Here is a 27,141-nt window from a genome sequence, read left to right as displayed (position 1 = left end):
CTCCAGGGTCCCCTCTGTGATTTCATGATGGTGGAGAATGTCATGTGGCATTAAGGTTTTACGTAGCATGGAGAAAATTGCCAAGGGAGCTGAGTCAGGAAAGTCATTCTGACCTCACCTTGGAAGCAGGAGGAAGAGAAAGAGGCCCCAGCCAAAGTCATAGGACCATAGGCTTAGAGGTGGAAGGAACCTCTGAGGTTATCTCATCCAGCTTTCTCCTCTTACAGATCAGGAAATTGAGTCAACCAATAATGTCATTGAAGCTTTTCTGTAAACAAGCAAGGCTTTTGGCCAGCGTATGCAATCCCTGCTACCTCTCCAGATAAGAGGTCAAAGGAGAACAGCAGGGGTGCTTACTCAGAATAGGTGCAAGCCAGGACAAAAATCATGGCAGCATTGATTACCATCCATCCTGGATTATTGAAGTCTAGGAAAAAGCTTTATACACCAAATGTAGGATAACCAGCCCATAATTCAGGATGGAGAGATCTAGTCATCTGTCTTCTGCCAAGGGAGGAGTAAGACCTTGAGTCATTTGTAGAAATTAATACAATTAGTCATTATTGGGCTGCATAAGACAATGCTGGGAAAACCAAAAATAATGGATACAGCATGAATAATTTGGGAACCTCAGAAAGGCAATCGATGCTGAATCATAGCTAGTGTGAAAATGTGAGGACAGGCCCCACTTGAGGAAAAATATCCAATAAGTCAGTCAGTAAGTATTTATTATATGCTTGCTTTGTTCCAGGTAGAAGACAGTTAGGTGGCTGAGTAGATAGAGTGCTGGGGCTGAAGTCAGGAAAACCTGAGTTCAAATCCAGCCTCAGACATTTATTAGCTGTGTGATCCTGGGCAAGTCACTTAACTTCTGCTTGCCTTAATCCACTGGAGGAAATGGCAAACCACTCCAGGATCTTTGCCAAGAAAATCCCATGGACAGTGTGGTCCATGGGGTCACAAAGACTGAACAGTAACAACAATGTGCCTGGCACTGTGCTAAATCCTGCAGATACAGAGCAAAACTAGCTCATATTCCATATATTAGAATGAGTAATTACAAAATCACCAAAATTATTATCAGTAAAGAACAATTTCTCTTGACACTAGATGCAGGACCTGTTTTGTCACATGGTGGGCAACCAAATGTATGTGATATTTCAGGGGTGCTAAGAGGTCAGCTGGGCAGTGGATGGAGCACCAGGCCTGGAGTCAGGCAGACCTGAGTTCAACTGTGATCTCAAACACGTACTTGGTGTGTGACCGTGGGCAAGTCACTTAACCCCATTTACCTCAGTTTCCTTATCTATAAAGTGAGCTGGAGAAGGAAATGGCAAACCACTTCAGTATCTTTGCAAAGAAAGCCCCAAATGGAATCACGGAGAGTCAGACACGACTGAAACAATTGAGTAACAACAACAAAGATGTCAGATCTCTTACATACACACATACACACACACACACACATGCACACCTGCGCACACTTGCATACTAATCTCTGAAATGAATTTCAATATTTTATTCTGTGTTAAAATACACATATTCCTAGAAGGAGGCAGAAATGACATTTCTCAGTGTCACTTAATAACATCAAATGAATGAGCTCGACATTCTTCCCTGAGAACAGGTTTTGATTGGGGGCAGGGGAGAATGAAGGAAGAATTTCAGGACATTGAGATCTTGACACCAAAGAAGTAAGGTCACTCTCCTCACTGTCAAAGGGCTTATTCTCTTGTTAGTGAGGCAAAGCACCCACACAAAGAGTTAAACCCAAACCCCTACAAGGGTGGGGAACTTGTGGCCTCTAGGCTGCAGGTTCCCCACCCCTGCGTCTAAACCTGTTTCAGCTTAGGTCATCTCAGAGAGGCAAGAAAACTGTACCTTGAGGAATTTTTCTCTCCTAGCTGGACAAAGCCTTTTTTTTTTTTTTTTGCTGCCCATCCAATATGAACGTGACAGACTGAGTAGAGGCTCAGGACAGCCTCCAGACAATGTGCTGATAAATTAGGACCCTCCCCCCTGCCCCTTCCCCCAGAGCACACTGTAGTGAGTGGAGCTCCTTCTAAGGCCAGAGTATATTGGTCCAGTGGAAAAAAGTGTAGAATGTGGGCCTAGATCCAGATCCTAGCTTTGCAGCGAGTGACTTTACCTCTCTGGGCCTCAGTTTCTTCTTCTGTAATACAAGCAGGATTGACTAGATGACTGCTGGGCTTCCTTCCATCTCAAAATCTAGGTTGGAGAAGCCTCGGCTTTTTCTTCTGGGCCAGGAAAAAAAAATCCCAGGAAGCAAATTCTATGTTTGCAAAATGTAGAATATATAAGCAAATATAAGCAAAAGGAAGCAGCCTCCAGACCATACACAAAGATGATCTCTAAGTCAGGATGCGGTGAAAAGGCCTTGGGCTTGTTACTGCCATCACACTCTCCCCTCCCCGCCCACCCCAGCCCAGCTTCACTGTTTTGTAAGAGCTGCTGCTTCCCACACCAGGACGGTTGGCAAAGTAACAACTTCACTTCGCAATAGGGAGTCATCCACATTCTCCACCCATTCTTTAATTTGTGACACTTGGTGCCTCGTGGACCATCCCCTAAGCATATCTTTGTTTGTCTGTGGAGTGGGAATGGCAGCATCTTGACAAGCAATTTTTAAAAGTTGCTCTTATTGTCTGACTTATTTGTGTAAGCTGTTTCCCCTCCTTTTAAGAAGATTCTCCTTCTGAGAATCACCCATCCATTGTACAGTCAGAAGCCTCCTAGACTAGGGATTCTTAGCCTGGAGTTCACAGACCTACAGACTCCACAGAGAAATTTCAGGGGGGTCTAGAAACTTGGATGGGAAAAAAATGACATCTTTATTTTTGCTAACTTTTTGTTTCCTTTGTAATCCTATGTGTTTTATTTTATGCATTTAAAACTATTGTTCTGAAAAGGAATTCATGGGGTTCTCCAGACTGTTCAGGGCTCCACGAAGCAAAAATAGCAAAGAACTCTTGCCCTACACAATCAAGGAAGGGCAGAAATTATCCCATTTTTCCTGCTGCAGCCTGGGTGCCTGAGGTTCATGGAGGAGACTAGACTTGCCTAAAGGTAGAAATGGATACCTGTTCCATTTCCCATTCCCTGGTCTGGCTGGGTGCTAAGCCCGGCTTGGCTCGCTGGGCCTCTTTCCCCTAGAGACATAAACCTCTCTGCTTTGTGTCTCCCCCAGGGCCTGGAGGTCTACATCGGTCTCCAGAACTTAGGGCTGTTTAACCACTTGTGCCCCAAAAGCTGTGGTGATATGGACTCCTTGTGCCTGTTATTAAAGTAAACCTCCCAGACTAACAGCATTCTGTTCCAATTAGGCATCGCTGGATAGAAGAGAAGAACTTTTGTTTATGTTAGCCAACATAACAGCATCTTACCTTGGTATTTCTTGCTCATCCCACCTCCCCCGTGTACCCCCTAATCCAAGCACTCAACAAGGATCAGTCCTCATGCCTCCAGTGTTCTCTCTCATTAGTCCCCTCCTTGGTGCTAGCCTTACTCCCCATTCAACTGTGAGCTCCTCCTTTGCTTCTCTTTGTACCCTCAGCACTCAGCACAGTGCCTGGCACATAGGAGCTGCTTAGTAAATGTTTAGTGACTAACTTCAATTCTCATCTCTAGGCAGATGACTTCCAAATGTGCTTCTTCAGCTCAGGCCTTTCTCTCAAGTTCCAGGCTGGCAGCTCCATCTCCTCATGAGACATTTCCGTTTTGATATCCTCTTGTCTTCTTTAACTCAGAATGTTTAAGATGGCACCTTTCTTTCTCCCCAAATTGGCTCCTGGTCCTAACACCTGTTTCTAACTTTGGTACCATCATTTTTCCAAGTAACCAGGCTCTAAGTGTTGCATCATCTTGAGCCCTTTCTTTTCTTTATCCACGCAGGCAATCAATAAGCATTTATTATGTGCCTACTGTGTGCCAGGCACGAAGTCCAATTGATCCTCCCTATCATCTCTCAAATCAGCCCCTATTTTTTTTTCATTTCCACTCTCACCATCCTAAAAGAGTCCCTTCTGAACTCATACCTGGATTCTTGCCATGGACCCCTAACTCTCTGTCTCTCTCTCTCTCTGCTCCCTCCCTCCAATCCATCCTGCATACTTCCACTAGGCTGATATTCCTAATGTTTTAGGAATTTATGCCATGGCACACTCTTGTTCACAACCCTTCAGCATCTTGTCTTCTTATCTTCTAGAGCTGGTGTCATGACCTTTTTAGGTCAGTGATCCCCTGGCTTTTCAATTAACCTTCCCTTGCCTCCTGTTCAGTGTAAGAGGAAGGAAATTCTAGACTTCACTATGCCTATAAGAAATAAAACAAAGGTATTAATTTTACTGAGACAGCATTATTATTCAAAAAATACCCGCACAGCTGCTTGACAAGCTCCTCCAGCTGGCTGGAGTAAGCCCATCCCTAATTAGGGCCCTCAGCCCCGAGGGTAAAATCCAGTCTCTGTCGGTAAACTTTGAAGCGCCTCCAGAACCACCATTCCAGCTTAATCTCTCATTTCCCCCTTCTTTGTGAGACCCTGCGCCGGGCAGGCTGGCCAGCTTTCTCTCCCAGAGACCTTCCGTATTCTTGCTTCTTTCCGCTTCCAACCCCACACCACTCCTTGCCGCGATATCGTATGTAAAGAATGGGAATTGACCCCTTAGAACTTAGAGGCAGGTAGGTGATGCAATGGCTAGAGAGCTGGGCCTGGAGTCAGAAGACCAGGATTCAAATCCAGCCCTCTGTGTGACCCTGGGCCAGTCACATGGCCTCTGGCTGCTTCAGTTTCTCATCCGCAGAGTGGGGATAATAACATCTGCCTCTCCAGGCTATTGGAAGGCTCTAGTGGGGTAATGTTTGTAAAAGTGTGTAGCATGTGCCTGGCACACAATAGGTGCTTCATAAATGCTTCTTTCCTTCTGTTCTGTAATTCCTGCTGCTTCCCCTTGCATTTGGACAGCCTCAGACTAGTTCCTTGGGCTGCTTCTACTGCCTACAGCTAGACGCATATTGACCAGCCCCTTTCACTGGGCTCTTGTTCACCAGGAACACACAGGCAGGACCCACATCTGAAAGGTCAAGTTCAAAGGGAGACACGCTAAGTCAGCCAACCAGAATATGGGGGAGGGCTGGCCCAGCCTTTCGGCAGAGCTGCTGCTTGGGGCATTCCAGCTAAAGTATGCGATAACATTGGAGGTGATAAATAACCTGCCCTGCCAAAGCCCGGAGCCGTGGCCAGAGCAGATCAGTAAGACAAAGGCTGGCTTTCTTGTAGACTTGACAGGGAGGCGTGAAGCTATCCATAGCCCATCCCAACCGTGGACTGCCAGCCAGGTCCCTTGCCCTGTCACATACTTTCACATCTTTGCTTTCTCCACTCAGTTGGGTGCAGGGCATCCTTCCATCCTACATCCAAATTTTCATGGTCAGAGCCCCCAAAGTCTAAGGGGTAAAGAGAGGATTCTAAAAGCACACATTTTACCCTCTGTCAAATGCCAGGGTACCTGGTCCAAGTAGGTGAAGGAAGATGTGTGTCTGATCATCTCTTCACCTTGCTTCAATTTTCCCTGCCTGCAATGCCCTACCTCTTCCCCACCATCCGAGTCCTTCCTGTCATTCAAGTCCCATGTCCTTCATGAAGGCAGGGTTGCCTTCTTCCTTCATTCAACCATTGGTGAATTAGAGGGTTGCCTACCCCAAGCATGTGAAGATTTCCCCTAGTGGAATGGGTGGATAAGAACAATTTGTTCCAGTCATCTTGACTTTTGTCTTGCCATTGGACTTCGATGATTCTGAATGAGAGAGAAAGGCTGACAGTTGTGTGACTCTGCCTCATTTAAATCTAATTCACAGCACAAGTCATGATGGCATCCAGGATAATGTGGGTCTTCAAAAGCAAAGGACGAACAACAACTTGAACACCTTTTGTGCGCAGGGCAAGGCCCTATGCTCCATGCTTTGGCAGATACATCAAAGGATCATAGATCTAGAACCAGGAGGGACCTCAGAGGTTATCCAGACCAAACATCCATTTTACAGATAAAGAAACCAAGGTTCAAGAAAAGTGACTTGGCAAAGTTCACCTCTATCATAAATGGCAGAGCCAGGAGCATGTGCAGGGACTCTGCACTTGTGACATCATTTCTGTTCTCAAGGAGTTTATAATCCAATAGAAGAGATAAGGCAGGTTCACAAAGGGCTATAACACAAGGCCCTCTGGGAGAAGTTTCATCCAAGGATCAGAAGCAGTGTTAGAAGAGTTCAGAGGAGGGAGAGAGCCCTGTGAACGAACTCCTGTGGCATTGTCTCTGTGACATTTCTGGGAAGGCTCATCACCGGGTCTCCAGTCCTAGCCATTCTCAGAGACCTCTTACAAAGTTCTTGAGGGAGTACCCACGCTACTAAAATTATATCTCATTGTAAGAGGAAAGTAAGTCATCAGGGGTGGTCATCCTGCTTTCAGTCAATCAACAGAAGTTATTTAATACCTACTGTGTTCAAGGCCCTGTGGTACATATAAGGTAGTTTCAACATGGCATGTTTATCAGGAGCTGACATGTTCTGCTTTATCATGACCTTGATTTCTCCTAACTCTTCTCCACTTTGTTCACTGAACCCAGAGGTTCCTGTTTTCTATACAAACTAGATGCCACCGCTCTGCCTTTCAAGGGAATTTTAACCTTGAGTTATTTCTTTCCCCCAGTAAGTGGAGGTGAATCATGCTGAGCCCGGCACATTCTGGCACCCATGCAAGTTCCTCTTGCATTCAAGAGTCTCAGCTATGGCCCATAGGAAGGAATTTTAAGAAGAAACCTGTATGGGCGGTCCATAGTGTGGCAGACCAGTGACTTCCACCTCATGAACAATAGATTCTGATTAAGGGAGGGGTCCCCCCACCCCCATTCTGATCTTCATTTCATTGATGTAAAGATGAAATGTGTGACCATGGACAAGTAATGTCCCCATCCTGAGCCTCAGTCCCTGCTCATATAAAACAGGAAATTGGACTAGATTTCCTCTTAGTCCTTTCCAGCTCCACACGGACACATGACCGTGTGATCCTATGGGTTTACTAAGTTACTGGACATAGGAAGAAGGTATTATGGCCCAATGAAGAGAGAGAGCAGAAGTCCTGGGTTCAAGTCCCGTTTCTGACATATACTGGCTGTGCAGCTCACTGAAACTCTCAGTGCCCCAGGCAAGGCTCTGAGACTATAAATTGCAATGGAAGTGTTGACCTGTATCAGTAGAATGAGTTTCTTCTTGTGAGAGTTACATCTAACAATAAAATCACAGGTCTGGTCCTTATCCCCAGTAGGCAGTAATTCCAGAGACTGGTTGCAGCCCTGCCTTCTGGCCAGAGGGGGCGTTAGAAAGCAGGCTGGGTTGGTCAGGGCTGGCCCAGGCATGTGGTTGCTATGGTATTGGATGGGGGATCCCCTGAGTTGTTATATTCCACAAAGTGGTACCCCTGGTTCCTAGAGGTCATCTAATCTAATCCTTTTATTTCACTGACCTTGTCTGTCATTCCAATATTCTTATGATCAGACCCAGCCAGGAGAACCAACTAGGAAATGCTAACTCAACTGACATTCCTAAAGTCCAATAAAATTCCTAAACTTTCATCTTCAAATGAAAACTCTTTGGACTCACCCATTCATTGTTCTTCTGGAGAATGCCTTAGCTTCTTCAGTTATTGCAGGAAGCCATCCAGTATCACTGACTAAATAACCACAAGATTCTGCTCCATCCACTTCTGCCAGTAGCCACATGCTCACATGTTAAGAGCCTGGTCTTATATTAGTGGAAACTGAAATGCCCCATCAAGCCTGCGATGCTTAGAGAAGTGTGGTTTCAGACCTGATCAGGAAAACCCTCAAACAGCAATTTGACCTCTATTAATTGGGTCAGTCCTATAACTGGCAAACTTTTCTTCTGAGAAAAGGGCATGGTGGTATAGTCATATTGGGGGTGAAGACAGAAACCCTGGTGCTGACAGCCAAGGGTTGGACTGGGCTAGGGGATCAAGCCATTCCATGTGATGGAGGAGCAGGCAAGGAATCACATCCCCACAAATTTGGCACCCTGGGCCATAGCCCTACTCACCCCACCATAGTTAATAGTTCTGAAGAAGATGAAGCATAATTTACTGGAAAGAGCACTGGATATGAGACCAGGAGAAACCTAGGTTTAAATCCTAACCCAGACACTGTGACCATGAAGAAGTCCCAGCCTTACTAAGCCTCACTTTCCTTGTCTATAAAATGGGGATAATAATACCCTTAGAACAGGGTTATTGTGAGGCTCAAATAAGATAATGACTGCAAAAGCCTTATATAAATGTCAGTCATTGTTCTCATCCTTGTCATTTGGCTTTAAGGGCTAATTCCATATCAGTAACTACCTGCTAGAATGATCTTATGAGTACCAGTATATGTGGCACACACAGTTGGATGCAAAAATACATTTCACTCAACATGGAAATAGGAGGGAGAAGGGGGGAAGAGGAATTAGAGAAAGGGAGGATTAAGGGAGGGCTGAGGCCTAGGCAAAATGAATGAAGAAAATACAAAAATATTTCCAGTTCTTTTGGAGGTAACAAAGTATGAGAATCTGAGGGGGTGCCCATAGATTGGGGAATGGTTGTTCAATTTATGCTATAGAATGCTATATAAATGTAATGAACTATTGCATTTTATATATACACTTATATATGCACCTAAATGTAATAGATCATTGTACTGTAAGAAATGATGAAGGGGAATACTTTCAGAGGAACCTGGGAAGACTGATACAGACTGAAGTGAACAGAACTGGGAGAACAATTTACACAGACAAAACCACCATGGAAGACTATAGGAACTCTCTGATCAGTGTAATGACTACCCATAATTCCAGAGGATAAAGATAAAACATGCTGCCCACCTCCTGACAGAGAGGTAAAGGAATCAGAGCATAGAAGGAGACAATTTTTTTTGGACATGGCCAATGTAGAAATTTGTTTTGCCTGACTATATGTTTGGAACAAGGGTTTTGTTTTTCTTTCATCCTCAGTGGGGCAAGGGGGTTGGGAAATAGAGAGAAGGCATATGTTTGCTGATTGAATATGTGTATATGTGTATGTGTGTGTATATATATGTGTACTATACCTACATATATACACATAAATAAAAGAGTTGTATGTGTTTCAAGAGTTAAGATCATAGGCTCAGAGATCGCAGGCTAGAAGGGACCTCAGAGACTATCTAGTCCATTCTCTCATACTATAGATGAGGAAGTGATGCCCAGAGAGTTTCAATGACTTGCCTAAAGCCATCTAGGTAGCAAATAGCTGAGCTAGATTTGAACCCATTTCCTCTGACTCTAGAGAAGGGGAAGGAGGCAGCCCTTCCAACTAAGGGGGAGGGCAAACTCAAATATTATCATAAACATAAGTCCCTCCCACCCCCTTCTTCCACCTAATCTGCAATCCAGAGCCAGGGGCTCATGAAAGAGCTCCTATAGCCAGACCGCTCACTACTTGTTTCATCAGTTTTTCAGGACTGGAACAGTGCTAAAGCCAAAGTACGAGGTATGAAGAGACCCAGGCATCCAGGGTTTTCAGATGAGGTAGACCCAGGGCACTGTAGGGAGGTCTCCTGGAAGAGGATCTAGGCTGGGGAGAAGGAACAGAGGCCAGTAGGCCTTAGGTGAATTCAATGGTGAAAGTAAATGAATACTTAGAATTCTGTCAGGGCAGAGTTTTAGCTGGCAGGGGCTAATAGAAGTCCTGAGATCCAACCTGCTCATTGTATAGAGGAGCAAACTAGGGCTCCAAGAGGTTGGGTTTGTTGTCCAAGGTCAAGCCTGTCTTAATTGGTACAGCCACACTTTGAATCTAGATCTTCTGTCTGCAGCTCCAGCCACCTTCCCTATGTGACATGCATGTGTGAAGTAACAAGCAGATTAGTTCTGGTTACTTAGTCATTAAGGCAGGCACAGATTTGTGTGCATATGTGTGTGTCAGTGTGTGTATGTACACGCACACACATGCAAACACATATACATACACATTGCAAGCTATTAAAACTTAAAAGTGCGCTAAACCTTTTAGGACACCCAGTGTGTTTTAGATTTAAAATTAGACAAAGTTGGTTCCACCTACATACTGACTAGCCTGAAACAGTTTGGAGAATTAATGGAATCATTCACAACTGTAAAATGCTGGGCTGCTCTTGAAAGAGAAGTCAGAAGGGCTTGTTTACGGGCCCAGCTCTGCCCCTAATTAGCCAGCTACTAGTCAAGTCTTACCTCCTCTGCAGGCCTCACTTTTCTCTCCTGTAAAATCAGATGTCTGGACCAGATCATCTCCAAGGTCCCTTTCTGACATTTTATGAACGTTTTCCTCTGTAACATAAGAAATCCAAATCAGTTAGTCTAAAAGCATTTATTGGGCAGATGCACAGTGTCGTGCTGTCTCCTGGAGATTCTAGAGGAGAAATGAAGATGTGCCCACTGCCCTGCCCTTGAGTTTACAAGCTGTTTATATTTTGAAGTTTTAACATTTGGCATCTCCATGGATAATGCATCATTGACAATTCGGATCTTGAGGGATATTTTAGGCTTGGTTGTCTATATATACAGATGATCATTCACCACTCGCCTGTGTTTTAAGTTGATTTGCTGGTAGTGATGAGGGTATTAAACTGACTCATCCCCACTCTTGTCACCTAGACTAGCCTTTACAAGATTACTGCTTTGGATTAGGGATATAATTTGGGGCTCTAGAACAAAAGAGTTGTTTTTTTTTCCCTCTCTGCCGGAGCTAAGGGGCCCAGACAGGGATTAAATCTATGACGGCCCTCATTAGCACTACCCTTTAACGAGTTGAGCTATGAGTCCAGGCTTGTGTGTAATTAGCACTGCTTAAACCTACTACTTCACTACTCTGGAGGCTTTCTCTTTCTAACGTGTACTTTCTAATGTAACATTCTGACTCCAACGCTACAGGAAATGGAACCTAGTATGTTTCAGGTTTGATTGTTGCAATTATTCATCATCAGGAATTTCCATGAAAAAAGGGGTGACATGTTTAAAATGACCAACAGGCTTTAACCAAATAAATACCACAGAACACCAGTTTGATTGGGGCTGGTGCCCACATAAAAGGTTTCTTTCTCAAAACAGAATAAAAACAAATATAGGCAACCCACCCCCATACACAGTTCTTTGCCACCTCTACTCCTGGTATGAATTTAGGCAGGTCTCATAATCTTTCTAGGCAAGTTTCCCTCATCTGTAAAAATGGAGTTGGACTACATGGCCTCTGAGTAGAAGGAACACTGACTCTGGAGTCAGAAGACCTAGATTCAAATTCTATCTCTGATATATATCCCAGATGACCTTGGGTGAATCACATAACTCTAGGAGTCTTAGTTTTTGTATCTGTAAAATAAGCAGGGGGGGGAAGGGGGGAGGGTGGAGAAGGAGGTGGACCTCCTTTGAAGTCCCTCAGCTCTAAATATCTGATATCATAAAAAACAGTTCAGAGGAAAAATAGCAGAATAGGATTGCACCTTAATGATTAGAAGGGTTAATCCTGTGATAAACTGATAATTTATCTTAAACTTTTTCTCTTCTATATATTTTCCTCTGTTTCTCAAGTGTCCCTGTGCCCCACATGCCAGTTCTCCTAAGCTAACATTCCATTCTGAAAGGAGATCTTACACAAATCATTGAAAACTTACATCACTTTGTGAGGTTTGGGGTTTTTTTCTTGCATTTAATAACCACTTGCAGAAAAACCCAGCCTGTGATGATCACAGCTCAGGAAGAATGTCTTCTGTGGGTATCTAGAGGTTTCCTGTGAAAGACAGATAACTTTGTAGATGGGTTGGCAGGTAGATGTTTGTATCTACAGACTTCCTCTCCTCCTCCATTTTTCTCTCCCATTATACTTCTACTTCCCTGCTCTTAGATCCCATCATTCACCCTGTTGACCTTTTAGGGAAAAGGGCTGATTCACTAGAGCTTAGCTATTTGAAAGCAGTTCTGCTCCCTTCTGGGCATCAGACCCTAAAATATTAATAAAAGAAGAGAGCAGGACCATCTCTAATGGGGTGTGAGGTCGGGGCCAATCGTGACATGTGGCTTCTCAATTTCTGCCCCTAGGATGTGGTCTCTAGGTAAAATCAAGTTAAGATCAACCAATCAATTGACAAACATTTTTTGTGTTTCAGTTATTTTGCTGAATGATTTCTCTCCCTCTCTTTAATTCTTTGTTATAAGAGATAGTTCTCTGAGAGGGGTAGAGGAGAGAAAAGCATTGGAAAATGTAGGTAATGTAAAAAAAAAAAAAGACCAATAAAAGTTTAGCCACTATACAAGCATTTATTAAGCATGTTCTATTGGCCAAGCACTGTACTAAGAACCAGTGAAATAAAGATAAAAGTGAAATAGTTGCTTCCCTCAAGGAGTTTATATTCTAATGAGGAGATAATATGTACATATTCAAGTATGTGCAAAATTAACATAAGGTACATTAAGGGAAAGGTTTTGTGAAGAAGGTGGTACATGACTTGAGTCTTGAGGGAAACCATGGATTCTAAGATTCTAAGAAATACATGAGGAGAGAATTTTTGGCACAGGAGACAGCTAGTACAAAGGCATCAAGACAAGAGAAAAGATATGTTATGTGTAAAGAACAGCAAGCTAGCCCGTGTGTCAGGACCATAGCATTTGGAGAGATGGAATGTCTAAGAAAAGGGAAAGATAGGAAGGGGTTAAGTTTGTAAATATTATATTTTTTCCAATTACGTGTAAAAACAACTTTTAACATTACTTTTTTAAAAATTTTGAGTTCCAGGTTCTCTCTTACCTTCTCTCCTCTCCCCCCTCATTGAGAAAGCAAGCAATTTGATATAGGTTGTACATGTAGAGTCATGCAAAATATATTTCCATGTTAGTCATGTGAAAGAAAAAAACAGATCGATTTTAAAAAAAAAATGTAAAGTGGAAAAAAAAAGTATGCTTCAATCTGCCTTCAGATTCCATCAGTTCTTTCTCTGGAGGTGGATAGCATTTCTCATCATAGCCCTTCAGAATTATGGCATTCACAGTTGATCACCAAACAATGTTGCTGTTACTGTGTACACTGTTCTCCTGGTTCTGCTCACTTCATTTTGCCTCAGTTCATGTAAGTCTTTCCAGGTTTTTCTGAATTCTGCCTGCTCATAATCCTTATAGCACAATAGTATTCCCTTACAGGGGCAGCTAGGTGGTACAGTGGATAGAGTACTGAGCCTGAAGTCAGGAAGACTCATCTTCCTGAGTTCAGATGCAGCCTCAGATACTTACCAGCTGTATGACCCTGGGCAAATCACTTAACCTTGTTTGCTGTGGTTTCCTCATCTATAAAATGAGCTGAAGAAGGAAATAGCAAACCACCTCATTATTTTTGCCAAGAAAACCCAGAATGGGGTCATGAAGAGTCAGACACAACCGAAAATTACTGAACAATGAATTCCCTTACAATCATATATTACAACTTGTTCAGCCATTCCCCAATTAATGGGCATCCTCTTAATTTCCAACTCTTTTTGTGGTGGCAAAGAATTGGAAATTGAGAGAAAGCCCATCAATTGAGGAATGGCTGAACAAGTTGTAGTATATGAATGTAAAGTAATACTATTGTGCTATCAGAAATGATGAGCAAGCAGAATTCAGAAAAACCTGGAAAGACTTACATGAACTGATGCAAAAGGAAGTGAGCAGAACTGTGAGAACATTGTACACAGTAATAGCAACATTGTGCAGTGATCAACTATGATAGACTTAGCTCTTCTCAGCAATGCAATGATCTAAGACAACTCCAAAAGACACATTATGGAAAATGCTACACATGTCCAGAGAAAGAACTATGGAGTCTGAATGCAGATTGAAGCATATTTTTTTAACTTGTTTTTTGTTTTTTCTTTCTCATGGTTTTTCCCTTTTGTTCTGATTCTTCTTTTACAACATGACTAATGTGGAACTATGTTTATCATGATTGTACATGTATAACCTATATCAGATTGCTACCTATCTTGGAGAGGGGGGAAAGAGGGAAGGAGGGAGAAAGAAAAATTTGGAACTCAAAATCTTATAAAAATACATGTTGAAAACTACCTTTACATGTAATTGGAAAAAAATAAAATGCTATTAAGTGAGGAAAAAAATGAGCTGCTACAAATATTTTTTATAGAAATTAGTCCTTTTTCTTTTCTTTTTCTTTTTTATTCTCTCTTTGGAATACAGACCTAGTAGTGGTATTGATGGGTCAAAGGGTACACTCAGTTTTATAGCCTATGGACAAAGTTCAAAATTGCTCCCCAAAATGGTTAGATCAGTTCACAACTTCCCCAACAGTTTTTTTTAATGTCCCAATTTTCCCACATCCCCATCAACATGCATTATTTTTTGTCACAGTAGTCAATCTGATAGGTATGGGGTGGTACCTCACAGTTTTTTAAATTTGCATTTCTCTAATCAGTAGTGATTTAGAGTATTTTTTTCATATGACTACAGATAGCTTTGAATTCTTCATTTGAAAATTGGCTCTTCATAGCCTTTGACTATTTATCAATTGGGGAACGACTTGTATTCTTATAAATTTGACTCTGTTTTCCATTTGAGAAATAGTAAGGCCTTTTTCAGTGAAACTTGCTATAATTTTTTTTCGTAGTTATGATTACTGTATATTTCCCTCCATCCTGTTTTCCTGTTTCTCTGTCTCCCCCTCTCTCTTCCTCCCCCCCCCCGTAAATAGTTTAACCTTATTGAATCCCTTATGATTTCTCTTTCTTGTTTACCTTTTTATGCCTCTCTAGAGCCTTGTATTTGAAAGCTAAATTTTCTATTCAGCTCTTGTTTTTTCATCAGGAATGCTTTTAAGTCTTTTATTTCATTAAATATCCATTTTTCCCCTGAAAGATTATATTCAATTTTGCTGCATACCTGATTCTTGCTTGTAATCCTAGCTCCTTTGCCCTCTGGAATATATTTCAACCCTTCCAGTCCTTTAATTTGGAAGCTGCTAAATCTTGTATCATCATGACTGTGGCTCCATGATATTTGAATTGTTTCTTTCTGACTGCTTGCAATATTTTCTCCTTGACCTGGGAGCTCTGGAATTTAGCTATAATATTTCTGGGACTTTTCATTTTGGGATCTCTTTCAGGAGGCGATAGGTGGATTCTTTCACCTTCTATTTTACTTTCTGATTTTATAATATCAGGGCAGTTTTCCTGGATAATTTCTTGAAAGATGATGTCTAGGCTCTTTTTTTGATCATGGCTTTCAGGTAGTCCAATAATTCTTAAATTGTTCCCCCTTGATCTGTTTTCCAGGTCAGTTGTTTTTCCAATGAGATATTTCACATTTTCTTCTTTTTTTCCTTCTTTTGATTTTGTCTTTGTCTTTGATTGTTTCTTGGTGTCTTGTGAAGTCATTAGCTTCCACTTGTGCAATTCTAATTTTTATGGAATTCTTTTCTTTGTCAGGCTTTTGTTCCTCCTTTTCCATTTGGCCAATTGTTTTTACGGAGTTTTTCTCTTCCATGGATTTTTGCTCCTATTTGACCATTTGGCCTATTCTGTTTTTTAAGATGTTATTTTCTTCAGGTTTTTTTGGTGCCTCATTTGCCAAAGTATTGACTTTTTTCATGATTTTTTTTTGCATTACTCTCACTTCTTTTCCCAGTTTTTCCTCTACCTCTATTATTTGCTTTCCAAAAGCCTTTCTGAGCTCTTCCAGGATTTTTGTGGGTTTTTTGGCCTGAGATCAATTCGTATTTTTCTTTGAGACTTTGTAGCTGTTTTGACTTTGCTGTCTTTTGAGTTTGTATTTTGATCTTCCCTGTCACCATAGTAACTTTATGGTCAGATTCTTTTTTTATTGTTTGCTCATTTTTCCAGTCTATTTCTTGACTTTTAACTTGATGTTAAAGTTGGGCTCTGGTCCCAGGATGGAGAGAGCACTGTCCCAAGCTTCAGGTTTCTTGTGCAGCTATTTTTGGAGCTATTTCTGGAGGTCTGGAAGTTTTCAGTTCTTCCAAGGTGGTATGATCGAAGGAGAGGTGCTTTCCTGGCCTGTGCTCTTATCTGTGAACAACTACAGGTACTCTTTTCTGCCCCACAACTGTGACAAGGGTCCTTGTTCCCCTCTGGCCACACTCTCTAGTGTGCTGGTGCTCCTCCTGGCCCTGCAAATTTAACCTTAAACTGTATGGGCAATGCAATATAGTCTTGCACCCAATGCCAGCAAAGGGTCCCCTTTAATCTCCTTCAAACCAGTTGTCCAGCCCCCTTACTGTCTGTGGGCTGAGAGCTCTGAAAGCCATTGCTGCTGATTTATTTTCCCCCAAGGCCTGCTGCTTTCACCCAAGTAAGATCTTTCCTGTTGACCTTCTAAGTTGTCTTTAGCTGAAAAATTGTTTCACCCTGTCCTTTTGTTGGTTCTGCTGCTCCAGAATTCATATTGAGGCATTGTTTTAAAGGTGCTTGGAGGAGAATTTGGGAGAGCGCAGGAGAATCCTTGCATTTACTCAGCCAGTTTGAAGAACTTTGAATGCCAGGTGTTTATATTTGATCCTAAAGGTAATAAGGAGCCATTGGAGTTAATTGTGTAGAGATGATGTGGTCAAATCTCTATCTGAACAATCACTTTGGTCACAGTGTGGAAGATGGATTAATGTAGGGAGAGACTCAAGGCAGGAAGACTAAAGAGCAGATGCTGAGGATTTGTGTGAGCAGAGAAAAGGGAGGTATATGTGAGAGATTTTTCAGAGACAGAAATAAGATTTGGCCACCATTTGGATATTAGGATGAATGAGAGTAAAGAGTGAAGGGTCACCAAAGTTGTTAACCTGGATCACTGGAAGGATTTTGCTACCCTTGATAATAATTGGGAAGTTCAGAAGAGGGATGGGTTTGGAAGGACAGATGATGAGTTCTGTTTTAGATGTATCCAGTGTGAGAAGCCTGTGGGACATCCAGTTCAAAATATCTAACAGGCAGTTCGTGATATGAGATTGGAGCTAAGGAGAGAGATGAAGGGCAGATAAAAAGATCTGAGAATCATTTGCATAGATATGATGATTGAGATCATGAAAGCCTATGAGGTCACCATCTAAGAGAATGGAAAGGAAAGAGAGGAGAACCCAGAGGCTTAGGGTGTACCCAGTACCCAGTGTTAGTAAGTATCACATGGATAGTGATCCAGAAAAGGAAACCTGAGAAGATGTGGTCAAACAGGAAGCAGAATAAGGAGAGGGAACTGACATGAAAGCCCAAATTAGAGTATCCAAGAGAAAAGAGATGGTTAGAAAGGTCAAATGCTATAGAGAGGTCAAAGACAAAGAAGTCACAAAATGGCAGCTTGAAGCCAAAGGAAGGCGGAAGGGATAATCCCACCTCCTTTGCTTTGTTGATAGTAAGTTTGTAAAGGAATGAGGAGTTGGCAAAATGGAGCCCAGGGTAGACTGAAGGGTTAATTCCAAAGAATTGTAAAGGGTTTAAGTTTGTCTTAAGCTACCATTTATTCTGTTTTCTATTCTGAGCCAGAGTAGAGTCCTTCAGTTAAATTCCAAAAGCATTTATTAAGCACCTACTATATGCTAGACATCTTGCCAGGCTAGGTTACAAAGGCAGAATAAAAGAGTCCCTGCCATCATGGAGTTTGCCTTCCATTGGGGAAAGGGACACCAACATAGAAAATCAAATACAAATGCAGTTTCTGGAGGTAGACACTTGGTAACTATAAAGAGCAGCTTATTAATAATAGAATAGACAGTTCCCCAGGCCCCGCCCCCTGCCGATGGGGACAGGCTCTGCGCTCTTGGCGCTGGGCTTCAGTGTTAAGTGCAGACTCCTCGGGCTTGGTCATCCTCTTTGCTGCAGCCACCACCTCCCGTTTCTCCTGCTCCAGCCTGAGCTTCCCTGGACCATGGCCAACACCGAGCACACCTTCATTGCCATCAAGCCTGACAGCATCCAGCGGGGCCTGGTTAGGGACATCATCAAACGTTTTGAGCAGAAGGGATTCCGCCTCATGGGCACGAAGTTCCTTAGGGCCTCAGAGGAACATCTGAAACAGCACTATGTTGACCTGAAGGACAGGCCATTTTTCCCTGGGCTTGTGAAATATATGAACTCGGGGCCTGTTGTAGCCATGGTTTGGGAGGGCTTAAATGTGGTGAAGACAGGCAAAGTGATGCTGGGAGAGACCAACCCAGCTGATTCCAAGCCAGGCACCATTCGTGGGGACTTCTGCATTCAAGTGGGCAGGAGCATCATTCATGGCAGTGATTTTGTAAAAAGGAGAAGGAGATCAGCCTGTGGTTTAAGCCTGAAGAGCTGGTCAATTATAAGTCTTGTGCTCATGACTGGGTCTATGAATAAGGATTTTAAAAGTGGATATAGACTGGACCTACTCCTTTTAGTAGCTGTGGTATGTGTGTGTATGTCTTCATCACTGAGTGTGAGCGTGTGTGTATGTATGTGTATGTCTGTATGTCTATCTCCATCCCTGAATACAACATTTCATGCCCAAGGGACTGAAAGGAATTGGAACCATCATTTTCTAAAACAACCCTGTAATCCTGTTCAATAAAGCCTTGGAAATTAAAAAAATAATAATAATAGAATAGACATTCCAGAAGCACAGCAGAAAGGTAGGGTAGGGTGGGATGAGGATAGCTGCCTGGATAGCTATTGAGGGAGTTCAGAGCATTGTCAGAAAAGGGAGCTTCAGTCAAGGCAGTTGATTGAACCATAGGACAGTAGATTATCACAATCTTCTGAGTAGCAATGATAACATAGATGTGATGATCCATTCCTGAGCAAGAGGTATAGAGAGAGAAGCAGGAGTACAGTTTGCTGTAGTCCAACTACAGATGGTAAATCCCCGAGTCCTCCCCATCAAGGCAATAATTAGTGGAACAGTGATCCTTGACAGCTTTAGGGAAGGCATATTTGAGTAACTTAGCCTCCAGTCCTCAACCAGGTCAGCCCTGACCTAGGGCTTCCTTCAGTGTTGAGTAGATTATTTACCATCTACTCCAAGGTAGAGAAACTCAGTAGAGTCTTTGGTATTTAACTCTACATCTTCTTTGTCCATACTCATAGCCCCTGCTCCAGTTGCCTGCCTTTACCTTCACTGCTTCATTCTAGCAAAGTCATTACATATTTTACTGGTTATTGAATAACCTCAAGTATAAAAGCCTTGGGAACAAATCCTTAATTAGCCTAGCTAATGGCTAAAAGATTGCCTGTTTCCAGTTACAAGACATGAAAAAGAGGCCAGCTGAGCTGGTTAAACCATAACTCAATGTGACTCTACTTGTTCCAGAATTTTAAAATATGACTTTCTCAGACTTTAGATTAAAAATCCCAAACCACAGCCAGGACCCTTGCAACTGGGCTGACTCTGAGTGAGCCCCTGAAGGCAATGGCAGAGAGGGTAGGGGGACTTTGTAGTGACACAGTGGTGACACCAGCCTTCCATACCAAGCATCTCTCTCAGTGCTAGCCTTTGAGCATCCTGTGATCTGGCCAAGCTGTTCTACCTGCCTGTCTCTGTTCCTTTGTTCATACCACTACCTCTTCTAGAATAGCCTTTTCTCTTTCCTATTCCCCCCTTCTTTCTATCAAAATCCTAGCCAGTTCAAATGTCACCTTGGTCAGGAAGTCTTCTGCAATTACCTCATATCATAATGATCTTTCTCTCCTGTGGTTCTTATTATCTCCACTCATTTGACATGTACCAAATGACGCCTTATGTTCTGATTACCTTTGTTGCTTCAAACATAAGACTATGAAATCTTCTTGAAAGGACAAAAGTAGAGAGAGGTAAGAGTGGGGATTTCTACTGCCATCCTAATTAATATAATCACAGAATGCCCAGACAACTGGATTGAATAAAACAGCCAAAAGTACCAACTAGGTATACCATACCCTGATGGATTTGAGAAGAAAGTGCTTTGAAACCCCACAGGAAAAATTTAATGAATGACTGAAAGAAATAGCCAAATCTCTGGGCCCATATATAATGCAGAAAGCCAGTTCAGAATTGAGAATTCCTCAGAAGTGAGGACTCTTGGCAGGGAATTGCTCTTGGGGGAGGATCAAGTTGCTCTCTTTTCTCCCACCACATGGAGCAGGTAAACTTTAAAGGTCAGAAGATCTGAAGTTCCTATCAGCATCAGGAATAGATGACAGAATTGGCATCAGGAGCTGAAAGACCTCCTGAGGACAAACTAGACACATTGAAGAAAAGCAGCTTCAGTAGCAACGCTTGCAACCCAGCAGCATGCAACATCTAAGGGAGGCTTCCTAAGGACTCTACAAAGTGAGAAAAGGACTTTGGGTATTCGGGAATTATGAGTTTACCTTTTGGCTACATGGACTCTCTAAGTTTGTGCCCACTTTCCCCAAGGACTTGATGCATGCAAGGGGAAACTGTGTTCCTGGTTTGGAAATATGCTTCTATAACAACTATCTTTGCTCTACCTGCTTACCAAATATCTTTCCTAAGAGCTAATTAAGTTTGGTTGATAATCAATGGAAAACATAGCCAATAGGGACTCATGAGTGACCATGACTTCCCAGTGAGACTTCTCATTGCCCCATGTTTTGACATGATATATCCTATTTTTTTTAATCTCATGACCATAACTTCCCAGCCCCTCAGGGTTACCCCTAGAGTCCTAAAGAGAACAGTAATCAATTGCCCTCTGGTGACCAGGCACACAGAATAAAAATGAGAGCTCAGAGGGACTTGGACCAATTCATCTGGAGAGAAAAGAGTTCCAGGAAGAAATCACCTTTTATGCAGTGCCTTATACTATTCTTTGCTCCCTCATAGAACCAGCATAGTGCCTTGTTTGCACACAGTAAATATTTGTTGACTAAATGAATGAACTGTGGGTAGAAGAAAAAATGAAGGATCCTCGATGTCCCTAAAATGAACAATAATGTTTAATCCTTTTCTTTTGGAAGTTTCCCCACTAATATGAATGCCACTGGCGTTGCTTTACATGGGATCCTTTTCAACCAAACATCCAAAGGCCTGCAAGTCTGGCCACTGCTTTGTCAGAGTACACACACCCTTTAGGGGTACTTAGCCAAAACAAAGCAAAACTTATGAACGGGAAGCAGCAGCTGAGTCTTATTCCTGACTTTTCAAACCTGCCAGATTTACTCTACCCCTGAACACTTTGTTGAATCTCCCTTTGATCACAAAGCACCTTGGGAAATTTAATTTCCCAAATGCTCCTGACCTGGGTACGGTCACTCCCCTGTCTGCCTCGGGATAAACACTGGCCTCATTTTGAGAGCCCAAGACTTCACAGTGAGACTCCTCATCTGTATTCTTTTGGCCCATGTTTTGACATGGTGCATCCTGTTATTTTTTCGTATCCCGTAGCCATAACTTCTAACGTCTGCAGATGGGGAAAGAAATATTGCATCAAGGAGGGAGTAAATTCATTTCAAAAAGAGCAGTGCTAACAGTTTGAAGGTTCAGCAAAAACATAGCCAGTGGTTTCAGATTCTCTTTTATATAAGTCAGAAAATTCAATGAGCCACAGCAGAGAAAGTGGAACTGGTCCGAACTCCCTGGCCCCTTGAACCACCATTGGCCATTAGTGATTCCCATGGATTTTGCAGTGCCTGTCACTTCAGCTGTCTGGTTAAAGGGTTAATTCCTTTAAAAAAAAAAGAAAAAGATTAGTTTGGGTTAGAAATGAGAGCAGTAAAGGAAAGAGATTTAATTCTGCAGGAAACTAGGTCAGCAGATTGTTATTATCGTGCTTGAAAGACCAAGATGGTTTTCATTTAGCAATGAACTCAGTTGACATTGTGTATGGTCAACTTCCTCTTCCCAGAAACCCATCTTTAATTGTTGCTCTGTACATCATGGATGGTTTGAAGGAAATGTTGAGCCAAGCGAACTCAAGCTTAAGCTCAAGTACAAACAACTTCCCCAAAGCTAAAAGAGGTTTGATACTGTAGGAAGGAAAGGCTCTCAGGCTCTGGAAAATCAGTGTTTACTCTCTGTAGTCTCCTAGTGCAAGATATTGTTGACATTAATGTGTTCCAATGTATTCATTCACATTAACTGCAGTAGGTGTTACTGAAGACTTAGTGCTCTAAAGGCAAAGCAGCACAAAGGAGAGTACGACTAGAGGAGCTAGGTTCAAATCCTACCTTTCATGCCACCTGTGTGACCTTGGGCAAGTCACTTAAACTCCCTGGGTCTCAGTTTACTCATCTGTAAAACATGAGGATTGGACTAACTTGCAGCCTAGGTATAATCCAACTGTGCGATCTGAGGATGCTAAGAGACAAATACTGTTCCTGAACTATTATTTCTCTTCTAAATGGTTTCTTAAGTTTCCCCATGTTTTTCTATCTAATCTCCCCACTCCCTCTCTGAGGAACATCAGTCTTTATAATTCTTTGTTTTGTAGGTGTCTCTGTCTATTACTCTACTTAGCCCATGTTTACTGAGCCTAGCCATTAGCACTTGGTTTTCCAAGACCCTCTCCAATGCTATTCAGAAGTTGAGGTATATGAAATAGTGACTCTTCCCTTGGGAATCCTTCACTCCTGTAGAATGCAATCCAGACACTTATCCATTACTCATTATTTTTACAGGAGAAACGTCCCCAACAGCTTTAATATCACTTCCTTCCTTTCCATCTAAGTGGTGCTAATGAGATATAATTGTGCCCTTTTGGTCACACAGTGGGATTTCAACTTTCCTATAAATGAAATTCCCGGGAGAGACATCCTGCTTCTATAGTCTTTGTGAATTCTGCCATCTTCCAACACAGGCTGGGAGAACAGGATCAAGTAGAGCTGTACTACTCCTGGTTCCATGAACAGGGATGGATGGGGATTTTGACTGTAGCAGAGAAAGCCAAATTGGCACGGTGGCCAAGCTTGGTGTTCCAGGTTGTAACCCATGCCCATCAGATAGCTTTGGGACACATTTCCGAAATTAAAAACACAATTACATAACCCCAACTGGAGCCACCTCTCCTTCTGTGGACAGCATGTAAGTATGTGGTCTCTGAGAATGATCCTGACTCTCCGTCCCCATTTCCTGGACTTCTCCCCACTCCCCCAGAGAATGGCAAATTGGAAAAACACTTTCTGAGACTTAAAAGAGATACTTGTTTTGAATAAAGTTATCAGATGGAACAATCTGTTGCACTGGTTTGCACAGTTATTTTTAATCCCCTGAAAAGTTGTAAGTGATTTAAGGTTGAATGACTTTGTTTTTTGTCCCTGAGTATCTTTGTGTTTATGTATAGAAAGGGATAGGCACTGGGCCTGGGATTTAATTGATACAAGGAACTCTTGGGTGAGGAATCTCCCACTACCAGTGCAGATTGGCACCTTTTGTGCAACTTGAGAGTATTGAGAGGTTGTCCAGGGTCACGTAGAGTGTATGAGTCAAACAATCAGATTTTATTAAGTACTTAACTACATGCTAGTCACTGTGCTTAGTCAGAAGGGTTACTTAAACCCAAGTTTTTCTACACAAATCCACATATGGATGGGTGGACAGGTGGATGGATGGATGGATGAATGGATGGATGGATGGATTGATGGATGGATGAATTTCTTCAAGCTTAACCCTACAGATTTAGTATAAATACAAATGTCTCATACTGTCCTGGCCCTCTAGCTGATTTGAGTCTGGCAACAGGAAAACCACACACAACCAAGTGTAGCTTTTTAGAGCTGAACAAGGAAAATACAGCCTAATACTCAGAAGTCTAAGTGATCCTGATTTCACTAGCAGTTCCTGGAAGGCCTAGTGTTGCCCAGTCATTCCACGTAAATGGGGCAAAAAGGGAGAAGCATTGTGGCTTTCCCTCACAAAGCTGTGAAAATGCAGAGTTGGGGGAGGGGAAGAATTATTCTTGTGATTGAACTAAAGGAACTGTCCATCACCTTCCTGGGTCTAGTAGGAAGCTAGAGAAGGTCCTCCCCCATGCTGAAAAAAGGAGAGCTGCAGATTGTGTGCTAACTTTGGAAATGTAGCTTGCCTATGAGGAATCTCACAATGGGAAGCCTCCTGGTATCCTTCTCCCCAAACAGACATCCATGGGGCCCACCCATAGGAAGGGAACAGCTTCTTGGTAATAATCCAGTTTTATTCCTACACTGAGTGATAGAAACAGAAACCTGGGTCCAGATTCCACTTATGATCTTCACTAGATGTGGACCCAAAGTAAGCCCCTTACAGTTTGTGCTGGTGGGCAGCTGCCCACATTCTGCTGCTATCATTGCTTCTTCCATACTCCTGCATATAGTCATTTGCCTCCTTTTTCCTCCTTCTTCCCCCATATGTCTTTCTGCATTTCTTTTTTATTCCTTACATTTATAATTTTATTGGCCTTGTATTCGTTTCCATTGACATACAGTAGCCAGTTTCCAAGAACTCTTGGACATTTAGGTTGTTTCCATTTCTTTACAATTATAGAAAATGATCTATCCACATATCTGTCCAGATGAATGATTTCATTGGTGTAGAGATGTCCCAGTGAGGAAACGCCCTCTGCCAATGTAGATCATCCCTTGTTCCATATCCTTTGTCTTAGAAAGTTGCCAGGGGCACAAAGAACCATAGCTGGCTGGTGTCAGAGACTGGACAGGAAGCCAGATCTTCCTGATTCAAGGCCATCTCTGTATCACCTGCTCCATGAGGCCTCCCCTCCATGAGTCTCTCTCCTCCCAATCAGATGAAAGCTTCTTGAGGACAAGGGTCTGTTTCATCTTTATCTTTACCTGTAGCTCCTGGCACATACAGGGCCAAAATGCCCAATGACCAATGCAGAAAGGATCGTCAGAAATGTAGCCCTGCCCAATTCAGACATAAGTGCCAGGAGAGCCTAGTGCAAAAGAGTTCTTCCCAGTGGGGCATCCCACCCACCCCCAATCTCCCAGATCTGCTGGTACTTGTGCTTGGCAGAATTCAGCCCCCACTTAAGACTAGCTTGGGCTTAATCTTCATCTACTCACCAGGCAGGTTGGGAGTGGAGGGGGGGGGGGATTCTTCCTAAGCCTACCAAAAGCCAGGAAAGTAAAGGACAAGATATGCAGTGTCACTGTCCTGTGGAAATAGCCCTGAGAAAGGAGCCAAGAGACCCAGGCTCTTGCTACAAGTTAGCTTTGTTAGTCTGGGCAAGCCACATACTTGGTCCCTGGCACTGAGCAAGTATGCAGAGTGAATGCTGCTTGAATATAGACTCTTTTAAGCAAATCAGATTCATCAGTTTGGTTTTATGCATAGACATAGGGAGAAGAGCTCAGGAAAGTGGCTGTGTGTGTATATGTAGGTGTGCATTGCTTTGAGTGACTGACTTCTGATCATGACTCTGGGATAGGTCTAGGAGCTAGGTCATCAGGGAAGAACATCTGAGAAAGAAGAAATGCTTACAGCAATCTACTGGCTAAACAGTTACTGAATAATGATAGGGAGCAAAATAGCCATTGGTCCCCACATGGGAACTTGACTACACAAATGATAGAGCATGTTAATATAAGGAGGTTGCCATGTTCTGTCCCCTGGCTAAGGCAGAAGACTGACATGGCTGCAAGGCCCTGAATTGACAACTACAAAATCAGACTGATTTGAGAGTTAGTTTGTAGCTCTTTTTCATTGTGTGTTTCTTATTTCAGATCTAGTCATTCATCTACCATTCTACTACAAACATGTGCTTGTGTGCAGCACTTTGTACACATGGCAGGCAGGTACTCATTGGGTTTTAGTTGATTTTTTTCAGGGCTGAGTTAGGAGTTTGTAGGATCTTGGGCAATTCTCTTCTCTATAAAATGGAGTTAGACTAGATAGTTAATTAGTTATCTAGTTAATTAGTTATCTAGTTATAACTTCAGGTAACCTCTGAGGTAACTTCCAATGCTAAAGTTAAAATACTATTATCTCACGAATCAGAGTAGCAATGATACATATAGGGAGCCATAGTTTCCTATATACTTCACTTCAGTTGGAATTCTACCCTGAAGAAGATTTAGGCTAATGGCATTATCTCCTAGCACCACTCTAAACCCCCCTCATCTCTCCTCTACTTTTCTTGGGAGTTAACAGGGAAATGATGATAGCATAACTCACATAACTGCCTGTAACTAGGGTCACAAACTCTAAACCAGAATGGGAGGTAGCCTCTAGGAGATAGAGGGCAGCTAGAATGAGAACTGCTAGGGTACTGTCAGGAGGTGGGGTTAGGGGTAGGAATAGATGAGGACAGAAGCAGTGTGGGAGGGGGCACTTCTCATCCTTGAGGAAGCCTTGCACTAAGGCAGTGAAGGCTGTAATTTCCAAACCTCTTGGAATTGTATTAAATATTCGTTAGATGTCTATATTCACCCATCAACGTATCCTGGTTCCATGCTGAGCTAGAAATAATAGTTGACATTTAGGCAGAACTGAAAGGCAGAGAGGTTGCCCCAGTCACTGTCTATCTTACTTTTGCATCTCATCTTCTAGGGCTGAATCAAGAGCATGCTGGAGTTTTTTTTTAAATTTCTTGCTATTTTTTGTTTTTACTTCGCCTTTGCTTCTGAATATATCGCTTCCCTATCCTCTCTAACAAAAAAAGAGAAGTTGGGGTAAAGTAATGCAGTTCAGCAAAACTAACCTATACATCGGCCAAGTCTGAAGAGTATGTGCATTGTTCCACACCCATAATCCTCTTCCTGTCTAGTGATAGGTGACAGCTTGGTTATTATAATTACACATTGTTCAGTTTTTTTTGGTCATCATTGTTCTTTGCATTTACATTTTGAATGTGATTTTCTAGGTTCTTCTTGATTCATTTTGCAACAGTTCATATGTCTTCCTTTGCTTCTCTGTATTCTTCATGTTCATTATTTCTTACAACACAGTAATTTTCATTACATTCATGTGCCACAATTTTTTTAGCCATTTTCCCAATCAGAAAGCATCTACTTTATTTCCATTTCTTTGCTGACATAAAAATTTCACTTCCACTTTCAATAAACTCTAAAGGGTTGTGCTAAATCTTTGCTTGCACTAAAGTATTATTGTTGTAAATATTGTTTGACATGT

At 42.4% G+C, this 27,141-nt stretch overlaps 1 protein-coding gene and 1 pseudogene across 1 annotated transcript in view; both read left to right on the top strand.

Annotated features, from left to right (window-relative positions):
• Positions 1–27,141, top strand: part of PIGL (phosphatidylinositol glycan anchor biosynthesis class L) — a 148,073-nt gene that overhangs the window by 20,848 nt on the left and 100,084 nt on the right. The window lies entirely within an intron of this gene.
• LOC118858147 lies at positions 17,983–18,447 on the top strand (annotated as a pseudogene).

The sequence above is a fragment of the Trichosurus vulpecula genome, chromosome 7 (genome assembly GCF_011100635.1).
Source record: "Trichosurus vulpecula isolate mTriVul1 chromosome 7, mTriVul1.pri, whole genome shotgun sequence".
Lineage (NCBI taxonomy): Eukaryota > Metazoa > Chordata > Mammalia > Diprotodontia > Phalangeridae > Trichosurus > Trichosurus vulpecula.
Note: the sequence above shows the minus strand (reverse complement) of the source record. Positions and strands in the feature narration are given on the sequence as shown.